Source organism: Engystomops pustulosus, chromosome 1 (assembly GCF_040894005.1).
Source record: "Engystomops pustulosus chromosome 1, aEngPut4.maternal, whole genome shotgun sequence".
NCBI lineage: Eukaryota > Metazoa > Chordata > Amphibia > Anura > Leptodactylidae > Engystomops > Engystomops pustulosus.
Window position 1 is genome coordinate 35440328 of NC_092411.1, and position 14386 is coordinate 35454713.

The 14386-nt window shown below is 41.1% G+C and overlaps 1 protein-coding gene across 1 annotated transcript in view; it reads right to left on the bottom strand.

The window, feature by feature from the left end:
* Window positions 1-2063: 2063 nt before the first annotated feature.
* The window catches only part of JMY (junction mediating and regulatory protein, p53 cofactor), a 48000-nt gene continuing 35677 nt past the window's right edge, over window positions 2064-14386 (bottom strand). Inside the window, exon 11 of the mRNA XM_072137744.1 lies at window positions 2064-12058. The gene's annotated coding sequence lies outside the window, so the exon portion shown is untranslated. The remainder of the gene's footprint in view (window positions 12059-14386) is intronic.

A 14386-nucleotide genomic window follows, 5' to 3' on the forward strand; every position in this document is an offset into this window, starting at 1 on the left:
ACTCCAAGGAAAAATGGAACAAAAACGCAGCCAAAAACGTCAGTTTTTCACGCATTGCACCCTGACGTGAAACGCAACGCTAGTGTGGAAGGGGCCTGAGGCATTTTTAGGCAGTTTCTCCATCTTGCATTGTTTAAATGTTACCACACCCGCAGAAGGCATCCCCTGTGGGGCCCCTCCTCGTGATTTATAACATATACTATGAGAAGAAATATATAGTTCCCCCACTAATTTGGTAAATATACAATGTTTCAGAGATTCATTATCCTATCTATATAGTCCTCAGAATACGTTACAGTGCTAGCACCCCCATTTGTTACATATACTGCACCCCCCTGAACGGATTACATAAAGCACCCCCTACTTAATTAAAATAGAGCCGCTCTCACATGATGTTTTTCAAGATACATTGCCATCCCATGGGGCAAAACACATTACCAAGCGCATAACGCATCATGTGACATCAGCCTCTATAATATCTCGTGTCCTCTAATTTATATACGACACCCTATTATTATTAGGCCAAATAAGTAAAAAGCACTTAAACACAGTCAGGGGCTGATGTGCTTGAAACTAGACCAAGTGTCAAAAAAAAATAAATAAATAAATAAATAAGAAGAACAATTTTTAAAAAAAATTAATTTCAGCACAATCACTACCTGTGAACACCAAATATAAATGTATTTAAAGGAGTTTAAAACAGTATAGAAAATATCTAAAAATATAATACACACACAATGTGGTGTAAATAAGGAGTACAGAGTGTGCATATATTACTGTACGGTGATAAAGTGTTTTGTGCAAAACCTGATATCGCAATATATACAGTGCGGAGTGTAAACTTATTTCCTTATAATGGTACAATTTCAATACGGTTTTAGGCTGCATTCACACGACCGCTGGGACACGTATATACGGTTGCTGTAGGCCGGCAATGGGCGCACGGAATGGCACGGAGCAGTTAGGTGCAGCACACCACCCCTCCCCCCACCCTGACTACCAAATCTCCTCAACAATAAGTATTTCACTCTCCACAGCCCCCTAAATCTCTGAACACTTACCAACTACCAGATACCTTTTTGATGTTCCATGAAGCATGCGACGTGCAGCAGCGGAGATGGACAGGGAGCAGGGGAAGTGTTGGACACTGTCTGTGAAGCACCAGGCAGAGCGGTATTACTTTTAGTGCCCTGCACATGATCTAGTGGCCACAACTGTGACAGACGCACCCACAGATTTTTATGGGGGTTTGGGTGACTGAGCGCCCCTAGGGAGCCAGCGGCTCTGGCGGTTGCCAATATGCCATTGGGTGCAGCAAACTAGACCAACTCCCCAGTATTAGACTGCATAATGATTAATCTGGTGATTAATGTAGTTCTACTCTGCCCTGGCCTGAATACGGACACATTAATACATCTCCTCTATAGTAGTTATGCTAAAGAGTGCCTGTGTCTTACAGTCCGGCACTGTCCTGGAGAACAGGGGAAGCGCTGACAAAGCATTTCACCAGATCCCAGAGAGTAGCGCCCATCTTCTGCCCTCTTCCTGCCCATCCCAATGTGGGTATAATGTACAGGACCTTGGAGCAATTTGAGAAGTCTGTGACTGATCATATGCTTCATCACTGTAAGGTCCTTGAACTGATTCATGCAGCAGATTGGGGCTGAGAAAGAGGATAAGAGGAAAAGTTACTGCCCCTGGTACCAGGAATGTATGTATGTATTTATGTGTGCATGTGTGAATGGATGTATGCAGCAAAGCTGTGTGTATGTAGCATGCCTGAGTGTGTGTGAAAGGATATGTATAGCAGAGCTGTGTGAGTGAATGGGAGGGTGTAGCCGAGCTGGGTGTTAAGTTAATGGATGGATACAGCAGAGATATGTGTGTGAATATAGGGATGTAGCAGAGCTGTGGGTATGCGTGTATAACAGTGCTGTGCTTGTGTTTATGACCACCAGGGAATCTTTAATTAAGGGGCATCTAAAAATACATCATTTACTGATCACACTGCAAAATGAATTGAAAAAAAAAAAAAAAGAAAAAGAAAAACAGACCACAAATAGTTTTGGTTCAAATAAATAACCTTTATTGAATAAAACAAAATGAATAGTTTTAAGCACCAAAACTGTGAGTATGCAGTTACAATGAATATGAGAAATGTGATTTAAAAACAGAATATCAAATGGTAAAAATAAGGGGGAGGGTGGAATAAAATGAAGGACTAAGTGAACAAACAGAAGGGAAAAAAAAGCAAATGAAAAACACAAAATTAAATATTTTTCATCTCATAGTATTGCTATATATAAATGCTTTAAAAAAAATGATACTTTCATCACTTAATAAATACTTTCAAATAATGGATCATTTGTTGGAACCGGACATTTCTGCGTCACCATTTACAATACAATGTGCATCTGAAAATAGTCATTTATTAAAGTGATATTGTCTAATAGAAAGAGCACGGGGTTCGGACGTCAGTTTTTATATATATATATTGCACGTAGCTATAACATGAGCAGCCTGCATTATCCTATGCCATAAAAAGAAATAAACCGGCTCTATGCAAAAAAGGTGCAGGCAGTGTACTGTATACGAGAACCAATCCCAAGGCAGCTTACTGTATACCAGAACCAATCCCAAGGCAGCTTACTGTATACCAGAACCAATCCCAAGGCAGCTTACTGCAGGTTATGAGCATTCAGTTATGTGAGGTCCAATCACAGGGCGAGACCTGGAGGAAGTTATGGATTGCACCATGTAGCAGAATTATTGTGATATATGAGGAATAGGGGGTACAGTAGGTATCCCCCCGCATGCAGAGCCGACCCCGTACAGTTCTTACTCATAGGAATGATGCCTTGTAACATAAGGAGAGTCACACTAGAAAATCCAATCCAAATAGAAAAAACGGTTATCAAGAAATTAGCAAATGAGATTTACCTCCCAAAATTAAGAGAATTTTTTTTCCCTTCCTTTCACAAATATCACTGAATTAGTAGAAGTGACCATGGATCTTGTACTTTCCTCCATGAAGGATGCACACAGGCTAATAATGCGAGTATATTTTAATGGAATGATGGGAATACCCCACAGGGTTTTTTAGGTTTAGATGCCCATGTACAGGTCACACAAGAACACATATAAGTCATGACAAATGTCAGTGTTAACCATTCCATTTGGGATGTACGGCACAAAGTAAAAGGAAATCTACCATCAAAATCCATCATGATAAAACCAGGGACACTGTGACTGCGGTTATCTTCTTATATTTGTTATCCATGGCCTCCTTTCTTCCAAAATCAACTTTTATAATTATGCTGAAGGTGTGTGTTACCAGAGCCCCTCCGTGCTATAGCTTCACAGGATGTTACACTGTGCAGGATCAATCCCTCAATCCCAGGATCAGACAGCGTAACAGCCTGTGAATCTACATAAAACCAGAGTCCTTCAGTCTCATTAGCATAATTATAAAAGTAGATTTTTTTTTAAGAAGGAAGGAGGCCATGGATAACAAATATAAAAAGATGTTTCCACTTTGAGGGGATTTTTAGTCTTGTTCTACTATGGGGTAAAAATCAGTTCCATCAATAGTTTTCATTAAAAATGTTTGCCTTGTTCCTCTTCTGTAGATGCTTCTTCTCACAATCGGACCTCTCCGTGTGCTCCTCTGATGGACCTACCTGCACATGGGAAACATGTCCTGCCCTGCGTGTTACTATCTACAGAAGCAAAACCTTGGCTTTATTTTACCCCATAATAGATAAAATGCCAACAGGAAGAGGGGAGCAGCCTTTGACATGTTAAGCATATACAACTTTTGTTACACAGTAAATGTACATAACTAGAGATGAGCCGGCCCGAAGTGTAGATTTGGGAGAGTTCCTCCCGATCCAGACATATTGCCAGATTGGCTACTGAAGGGGCCAATCATAGCCAGGGCTAGTTGTTGTGGGTGTTAATTTGCTGGGCAGCCAATCTGGCAATACATCCAGTGCCTAAAGGCCGACCCGTAACCTACACTTATGGGTCGGCGCCTCTCCATTCATAACAAATGTCATATAACATCAGGTGAGGATTCTCAGTATTTTTCATTGCAGTTTTATGTATTCAATGGTCACAATGATCCGGAAACGTCTACGCTTGTTAGTGCTTTACTTATTATAAAGTGCTGAGGCTCATATCCACCTAATGGGTTACAAAAAAACATTCAGAATATTGTTACGTAGCGTTACAGGTCAGGAAATAAGTAGCTAAATCCATAGAAAATAATCTATATACAGTAATCCTAGACTGTTATGGCATTTCCATAGTCACCTTTGTAGTACAGCATAAAAGGTCAATGCCAGGGGTCACATCTGGGGACCCAAACAGTACTTGTACAGCTCTATAGCAGCCTCTACAGAGTCAGATCGCATGCTGATGCGTGCCGAGTATCCGCATAACCAAAATATTCTACATCACATATAGAAAGTGCAAAATATGATGGAAATTAAATGGATAGAGTCATATTTTACCTTATATCTTGGCCTTAAGATTACTTGACGTGTCTACTTTTTGGAGTCTGATAAAGGAAATGGGACCTTGTAATGCAGGAAAGTTTCTTTGAAATATTTCCCAGAACTAAAGCAGCGCCATGGGTTGACCCGTCCATGGGTCTGATTGTGGTATTACAACACAGGACAATACACTTTAATGGTACTGAACTGCAATACCAGATGCGACCACTTGACGCTGTGCGGCGTCGTTTTGGGGGAAAAATAACAACCATTTTTTTTTCCTAATCCAGGACAATCCTTTTCAAAGGAGCAGTGGAATGATGCTGTGCATCAATGTAGGACACTTTTGCGTATTTGCGTGTATACTACCGGATTAGACTCTGTTCACATTACGTTTTAAAGGGTTTGTCAGGGGGTTAAAAAACATGGCTGCTTTCTTACAAAAACAGCACCAACACCACGGTTTGGGATGGACTTGCAGCTGAGCTGTATAGAGATGAATAGAGCCAAGTTGCAATACCACCTACTAACTGTGGTCAGGTGTGGCGCTGTTTATGGAAAAAAGCAGCCATATTTTTCAAACACCCAGACAACCCCTTTAAGTCTTCCATCAGAGGTGCACAACAGGAGGACTACGATGTATACAATGGGTGTCACTATAGCTCGCTGTATAGGTGCTATGATATGTGTCCATCAGGCGCCCTCCCCGCTGTACAGTACAATACGTGATTGTGTGTATTACTGCTCATCAAATGATAGATAATAATAGTAAAATAATATATAAAAGCCGCCAGTCTGTGTGTATCCTCCGCCATCACCCAGAGATGAGCGGGGAAGGAGCTTCTTATTAACTAAAACTCTTTCATGTGCGGCTGGAAAAGTGGGTGACAAGTTAATCACCTTTTTTCTCCTCTTGCAGTTATTAGGACATGAATTAAAGAACAGCTCGACATCATCAAAAGAGGAGATTTCTCTTTTGAACTGATCATTTATTCCCAAAACACAAATCTGCCCTAGCTGTTCTCACCGTTATACAGTAAGGGGGTGAGGAGGGCGTCGCTTCAACAAAAACACTCCGAAAAGACGAGCGCTTACATCCAAAACCAATAAACAGGCTGATACTATCTAATACCAGCCGCAACGGGAAGGGAGTATACCGACCTGCTAGAATCAAATGGCATTTAAGTGAAGCAGTAACACAGCTTGGCCACTACTTAGACAAGGGGGCTGTTCTTCCAGCTCAAACGTTGACCGCCGAGTATATTGACTGTTCAGAGGGAATCCAAATGACGGACCCGGACTGATCTGGTAAAATAAAGGGGGTTGGAAGTCCTGTGGGTGGGGGATGAGAACGGGGCCCGACTAATCAGGAGAGAACGAGAGTCCTGTTCTCCATAATAGGTGGAGGTTGAGCATACATACTGCCACTTCCTTCAATAGTATGGGGTGTCAGAAATCGCCAAACACAGCGTTCAGGTAGACCATTCAGTCTACGCAAGTACTGGGGATAATTGCTGAGCACAGCGATCATCTATCATCACTCAATAACCTGGGGCATAACTTGGCAGGTACCGGGGCCCAGAGCTGCTTGGGGGGCCCACATAAGGAATCCATGGGGGTGAGGGAGCTGTACATAAAATAATCATGAGTTGGTGGTTTGGCGTCATAAACTAGGGCAGTGATGGCAAACCTTTTAACGGCCGAGTGCCCAAACTGCAACCGGCTTATTTATCGCGAGGTGCCAACCAAAAATTAAAGCAGTAACTTATTGCTCCCTGTTCAACAACTTTCAATCATATTGGCCTCCTGAGGACACCAACACAGTAGAAAGATGGAAAATTTTCATCATTTTAGCTTCTTCTTCCAGAGACTCGTGGGACCAGCGGGATGTCCTCCAAAAATACAGTCCCAAGTAGCGAAGTAAGTATCAAAATATGAATGAAAGCAGCATCTTTTAAGTTGCTTGGAACTGCAGGAAGATTCTTAGAGTCCTGTCTGGTGTGCTGGGGCGATGGCCTGGGTGCCCACAAAAAGGGTTCAGAGTGCCGCCTCTGGCACCCGTGCCATAGGTTCGCCACCACTGAACTAGGGAATATTTTAGGGAACCGGATATTGCTTTAGATTCAGAATTTTAATTGCTGCCAAGTGGGTTCACTGCAAAGGGGCCCACTAAGGCTATGTCGCCAAGGGGCCTACTGAAACCTGGAGACGACCCCGATTGGAGGCAGCGGCTGGATGCATGCTCAAGCTCCTGCTTCAACTGTTGGTAAGAATAGGACCCTTGCTGGGGGTCCTCTCCTTCTCATCAGGGAAGTTTCCTGTAGTCAGCCCCCACTGATCAGCTGCTTATTCCCTATGCTGTTTATAGGGGATAACTTGCAAAATGTGATAAACCCCTTTAATGACCGATCCTATGGACCGCTATTGAGATTATTTAAACAGGAAACCCCCTTAAAAGGTTAACAGATTCTTTGTAGGACACAATGGAATATTTACAGGCTTAAAAAAAGCAGCATTTTTTTAGATGCACAAGTAAAGCTAAAAAGGGAAAACACAGTCATTTAGTGGAATTAGTAACCGTCCACTTCCTAATATTACAGAGAAAGCCCATACACAGTCCATACACAAAGACTTTCAGGGTTAGCAAAAGGTTATGAATTTTAAAAAGATAAAAAGCTTTTACCTCTCGTACAAAGCACAGGGGGAAGCACAGGGGGAAGCACAGGGGGAAGATACAGGCGGGAACCTGCAGGAATTTCAAAAAGGCACAAATATTCCAGAATGTACTTCCAAACATACATCATGTGCAAAATGCTAAACTAGTCATTAAAAAAAGGGAAAGTAAATCATGTCCAGGTTTTGTTGTCGTCTCCTAGAGCTGTGATTACAAACCTGTGCAACATAAATTATTCCCACCTCTTAAGAAGCAGGGCAGAAGTTGAATTTTCGGACTTAACCCATTCATGGCTAGTTCTAACAAAGTTTAATAGGATAAGCACTGCCCCCGTCACTAATCCCCTACCGCACCCGTTCAGAATTCAGTATTGATCTCTACTTCCTGGTCCTGATTGAGGCGTAGGAAATGATCAGCCAATTACTGGCCACAGTAGCGACTCCTCCCTCCCTGTGATTGGCTGAATGCTATTTCCTGTGTGTTAAGCAGGACCAGGAAGTAGAGGCCAGTGGGAAAACAAGGTGGTTCGGTTGTGAATCTTCAAGCTCTGAGATCACGTGATGTCACACAGGTGCACGGCTTGGTGTAGAACACAGTGTAATCAGAGCTGTGTGATACTAACAAGCTGGACCACCCCTTTAAGCTTATCTATATTACTGCATTCAATATATTAAACCCCAAGATCTAACAGATCACTCTCTCTCCCCTATATAACCCACCCCTTGAAAAGCCCTATGTCGGGTTACAAGACATTAAAGGGAACTTGTCAGGGCGATTTAGGACACTAAAAACCTATTATAGGTCTTTATGGCCTGTTGTTTTCTAAAAAGACCAGACAGTCCTAAACTGTGACAGAAATCCTCATCATGAAGAATCTGGGGCAGCACAAGGCTGGTGGGGTTGCGAATCTCCCCCCAATGTATTCAGGATATTACTGTATTATGAATATTAAATCTATGTATAAACTTTAAATACAAGTTTTCACATGGTCCTTTTTTGCTTAGATCCCAAAATGAATCCCAAATTTTTCTTAATGGGAACTTTTTGAGGTTTAAAGATTAACTAAAAACTTTTAACAAAATGTTTCAACTGAATAGCACAGGTGATATTATTAAACTTTGTAATATACGATTATAGAAATCTAACAGGAGATAAAAAGGAGAGAGATAAAGGAAGCTGATGAAGTGTCTAATGACTTATAGGAAACCTGCCATTCAAATGAATCCCCCAAAATAAATACCTCATTAAAAACAATGATAAAAAAGCAAATGACCCTATTACTAAACTGTTCCTTTCTATAGCTGAAATGTTAAAAAAAAAAAATTAGGTTTGTAAACTCCCCGTATGTGAGTCCAATGATAGTAATGGGGTCCGGTATATGCATGGATCACTGCACTGTCCTGGTTCTCTGTCCTTGACTGACAGGTCTCACTGCTAGGGCATGCTGCTGTGTGGAATTAACTTAGGGACCGACTGCCAATATTCAACTACAGACACATAGCTTCCTATATAATTCTACACATTCCCTTGCTGGAATGTAGAGAGAGGAATAGAGAGAGGACTTGTGTGCGACTCGGCGCTGCTACATCATCTACCACTCCATCAGAAAGGTGGGGCCTTTGAGGTTGATTTCTCTTCATCCAGCCAGGTCTCTCTTACACTCATCAGGAATCCCCCTCAGAGGGTCATATGTCTTCTCTTATTAATGAGGGGGGCTGGGTTAGCAGGGTCAGTGAGGAGGTGGGATATAAAGACTGTATACTGCAGCTCCCTACCTCCATGACTGGAACAGAGGACATTAAAGTCTCTTTTTTAGAAGAATGTTGGCGCTAATCCTATGGATAAAGACACTGTGGAACATGTATAAAGACATCTGAAAGCTACTGTGTGAAGTTTGGGGGGGGGGGGTCCCTGGTGACATGACAGGTTCAGGTATAGAAAGAGTTAATCATTAGACTCTTTATCTGTTTGCTGTGTATAGGATTTCAAATATACTGCTCACTAGAGGAGAAAGAAGGAGCAGCAAACGGTTTTACTGAATGAAGTATATTACATAGTTTACTATTGCTCCCTACTATATTCAGCTCTGCAATATAAAAAAAAAGGTTTAGTTCAGTTTTAAGCTTAATACCGATTCACAGATTTAACCAAATCCAGCAAATGGACTCCCACAAATATATTACTTTTCCACCTATTCCATGGGCAAGTTAAAAGGGAACCTTCAGCAGTAGTTGACCCAATACACCACTACCAGTATGGTTTCAAGCATTTAGCACCTTCTCCAAAGTGAGATGTAAACTGGTTGTATAAAGTCATGAATATGGAGAGTGTAGTGCTGAAGTCAAGCTCTTCCTGCCTCACATTGCCTCCCCTGCTGTAATTGACATCACACAACAGACTTCAGAAGAGCCGGTTTATGGTGATCCTGAACATAAGGGCGAATGGGGCATCTGGTTGCAGAGAGCTGTACGTTACACAATCAATCTCACTTCACCGTTTATTTTCTGGATGATGCCACCACACTGGGTCATGAAAGAAAGACAATCAGGAAGGTAAGCTGCTTGACAAGATGCTTGTAGTGGTTTACAAGGTCAATACTTGCTGACAGGTTCCCTATAATAATGCTTTTAAACCATAAAAAGTGCAAAATTGGTGAATCCATATTAGTACACTAGAACACTGGACTCGCATTTCATCCAGCTACACACAGTGCTAAATCCGCATTATAAGTCTGGTAAATAATGTCTTGCATAGTTTATATTTTTAAAGTTATAAAAAAAAGGTGAGTGTCAAATATAATAATAAAAGAATCTGTACATATTAAGCATCAACATCAAAACACGGGAAAGAAAAAAAAAAAAAACCTAACATTGCTGCGCTCAGTCTTTCCACCTAGTACGTAACATACACCCTTTTAGTAAGCCACAAATATATAGCCATATATTTATTTATACGCCTGCGTCACGCTATATCGTGACAACTATGACTGAACGTTTAAGGGGGCACTAACCCATCACTGGGGGTTAGTTGAGGTTGAGTCTACCTAGCTATGCCAACCTAAAGGGGCTGTCTAAAGTTCGAAAACAAACATGGCTGCTTTCTTCCATAAACAGCGCCACACCTAACCATGGTGTGCGCTGGTATTGCGGCTCAGCTGCATTTATCTCTTTGCAGCTGAGTTGTAATACCAGCACAAACCATGGTTGGGTGTAGCGCTGTTTATGGAAGAACGCGACCATATTTTTTCAATCTCCGACCAACCCATTTAATCCCTTGTAGGGGAGGAAGGTTTCTACTGCAGCGATCCACCCCAAATGTCATGATTTCTAATGCATAAGGGCAGACAAAATCCAGCCTTACAGTATTAACTTGGGCATGCAGAAAACATATGTAAAATGCAGAAGCCTTTTAAATAGAGTAGAGACGTGTAGGCATAGGGTAGGTTAAGTTACCACAACTTAGCATCTGTTGGGCCATTTCTGTTGTTGATGGACACCAATGGCACCCAAAATTCTCAGATGACATAATGATGGTGTCCATCATTCTACCAGACAAAATATAAAGGAACGTGTAAGGTTTCTTATAAACCCTGTGATGGAGGCACCACCAGAACACATAGCTTTGGATAAATGGATCAAAGTACATGGATAGGGGAACAGTACATCTCTAGGGTCATCGCAAAAGTCATACAAAATCGTGCCAAGCGGAACCTACATGACGCACAATGCAGTGTATTGTCTTCAGAGAAGTCATGATGGTGCAAGCTATGTCCTACTGGAAAAAATGGGCGCTAAAGCTTCACATCGACATCACACCGCCTGAACGTCGGAAATTCTCTCCATTTAGTAAAGAAAATAGCTATATCTACCAAGCAAACGTTATAATTTTGATTCTTATAAAAAAAAAACTAAGCAAAATAGATTTTCGTTGGAGAAGTTGTAAGCCGGGCCAGCCAAGAGTAAAGCTACACCGGACTTCTGGATAGTAGTGGTCAGAAATACGGGGCGCTAAATGGCAAACAACCGCATCAAAGAAAATATGCACGGTAAATAATACTAGATTTCTGTGGTTTTTTTTGTTTTTTTTTTTAAACATTGATGTATAAATATAAATTTTGCATTTTCCAAACTTAATTTTGCAAACTTAATAAGGAAGTCGCATAAAATAATGAAAAAGACAAAACTAAAATAAAAAGCCGCCAAATAATAAAAATGCAAAAATAGAAGGATTAGTAAAATGACTAAACAGCTCCTTATGTACAGTATGTCGAGCAGCTGTATAGGTTTGTTGAACAGCGCGGAGGAAGCTTTGTCCACGCCAACGCAATAGTCTTGAAGGTAGAGAGAGTGCGAGACGTCAGGTGGTACCTTACCCCATATTGTGTCATATTCAGCAATGGCAAGCACCTAGTCGTGGCCGCCTCCGGCGTGTGGCTCCAATCCATTGGACCCGGGATGGGAGTGACAGCACACAATCTACTTGTGAGTAATACAGTGTCTGATACTGTTGCTGGAAAGGAGCTTCACTTCCGCTCATTCTCCTTCACTTGGACTGGGTTCAGTGCATCCAGTGATATGGATATTAAAGATAAAAGTCCTTCGTAGACCCCGACTTCACAAATAAATCAATAGTGTTTGAAGATACCAAACCTTTCCACTGGCCGGCGAGCGACATGAAGAGAAAAACTGCATTGGGAAGCGGAGGAAGGCTCGTACTATCCCAACGCGCCTCCACGTGACTTGTGTCATGGATCCAATCACATTTCATGAGTCTTCACAACAGTACGGGCTCTGTTTGGGATGGATGGGACGTAGACGCCTCCTTATTCTTCATGCGGCAGAAGCGATTCAGTTTGGCTGTGGTCATCTCAATGGTTCATGAGGTCCACCTGTGTGAGGACATACAACACGTCACAAGTGTCCATTACAAAGTAATATCACTCACTAGCTAGCTGCACGGACACAAATGTGTTACCCCTATTGGGACCCATGATCATTGCTGCTTGAACGTCAAGGTCAATACGTGCAGTTCTGTTCTGTTATCTTTGGAACCGCTTTCCATATAATATCAATTATTGCTGTTTTTTTTTTGTATCATGATATCTGAAACTAATTGCATGTTTTTTCTTTACAGTATAAGCAGAAAAATAAAAAATAATGTGAAAAAATTCATTTCATTGAACGTTTTTGTGTTTCTGTTTTTTGCTCCCCCCCCCCCCTTCAAAAATACATAATTTTTTTTAATCTACAAGGCTGTGCAAGGGATTGTTTTCTGCGTAACAAATAGTATTTTCCAGTGTTGTTATTAAATATTCAATGCCGTGTACTGAGAAGCGGGGAAAACATTCCCAATGTGGTGAAAAAAACACATTTGCGCCACATTCTTGAAGGCTCTGTATTTACACCTTCATTGAATCACCAACATTGAATCTCCCCTTCAATGTTGCTACAATGTTTCTCGATGCCACAAAACAGGAATTATCCACTGCTAAAGTTACAGTTGGGAATGGGGACCTGTATAAAAATGTAATTTCAGACTAACATTTAGAAACATAATCTTAGTATTAAAACATAGATTGTCCCCACATGAACTCTGTTTCTAAGTGCCAAGGTGCAAGAGATATAGGTTCCGATTGTAGTTTTGAAAAAAAAAAAAAAACTTGCAAAATTCTGCAATCGGAGATCATAGTATAAAAGTATGTATCTGATTACGTGTAGAAATTCTATGTTTCTTAGAATTTCAGCCAGTTCCATTGCCCAGGGCAGAATGCCCAGAGCTGTAGTTGCCTGCAGCTACCATCAGGTGGAGATGACACAGTTGAGTACAGGGTGCATTAAGCTCCTCAGTCGCACAAGTGGAAGAAGACAGAACTGTATCATTTAAAGGGGTTGTCCTAAGTTTAATTGTAATCCTCTCTACCAGTTCTGATAACAGGTTGAGCACATGTGCTGTAGCTCCACTCCTTCTTTATGCGGAGCATCATGCTTGACTATTGCTGGCATAAAAGAGCAGAGAGCATGGTCAACCTGCCACTTCATCAATTAGGATAAATGGGAACCTCATTCTCATGATGAGTGGGGGTTCACAAGATCATATAGGGGTTAACAAATAAACATGGGACAATCCCTTTAACTCTGTGCATCTGATGTATCAGGAAAAGTGAGCTAAAATCACTCATCTTCCACCAGGATAAAGGATTGTACCCCAAGCACACTGACGTACTGATGTGTGCCCCCTCTGGCAGGATCTACTCTTGTAGCTTCTTGTGTGCTGCTTTTTTTTAACAAAAAAGTTTTTTAAAATTATGCAAATGCACCATGAGGTGCTCTGGGCTCCATACCTTCATGTAAGTGTGTCTGGTTTACAATCCTTGTTCCTTGTGGTAGATGTCCTTTAACCCCTTAAGGACGCAGCCATTTTGCAGGTTAAGGCTCAGCCCGATTTTTTAGATTCTGACCTGCGTCGCTTTATATGGTTATAACTTTTTTTTAACTGTTACTTATCAAAGCGATTCTGAGATTGTTTTTTCCCCACATGTTGTACTTCATTTTAGTGGTAAATTTTGGCTGATAAGTTTTGCGTTTATTTACAAAAAAAAAAGAAAATATGATAAATTTTTTTAAAAATTTGCCATTTTCGAAATTCAAAATCATTGCGTTTCCAGGCAGATAGATTTACCACCTAAATAAGTTGCTGAATAACATTTCCCATTTGTCTACTTTACATTTTCATAATTTCTGAAATGTCTGGATAATTTATTTTGATGTCACGCGGCCTACAAATAGAATATCGCTTTTCCGGATTTTCAGAATTGACTATTTTGGGGATAAATACAGTTTTGAATGAAATTTTACATATTTAGCATCAAAACCCCTATATAACCAACCCATTTTCAAATCTGCACCCCTCAAGCTATCAGAAACAGCTTTTACGAAGATTGTTAACCCCTTGAGATCTTCATAGTAATTGAATCAAAATGGAGGTGAAATTTAGAATGGTCAAATTGTTCCCTTATACGTTCATTTAGCACTAAAATTTACACATTTCCAAAATATAAAAAGAGAAAACCCACCATACAATTTGTTCTGCAATTTCTCCTGAGTACAAAGACCCCCCACATGTGGCCGTTACTTGTTTTATGGGCGCACAGCGAGACGCAGAAGGGAAGGAGAGCCCTGCAGCTGCCAGGATTTTAGTTTCCTCATTGGCCCCTTTT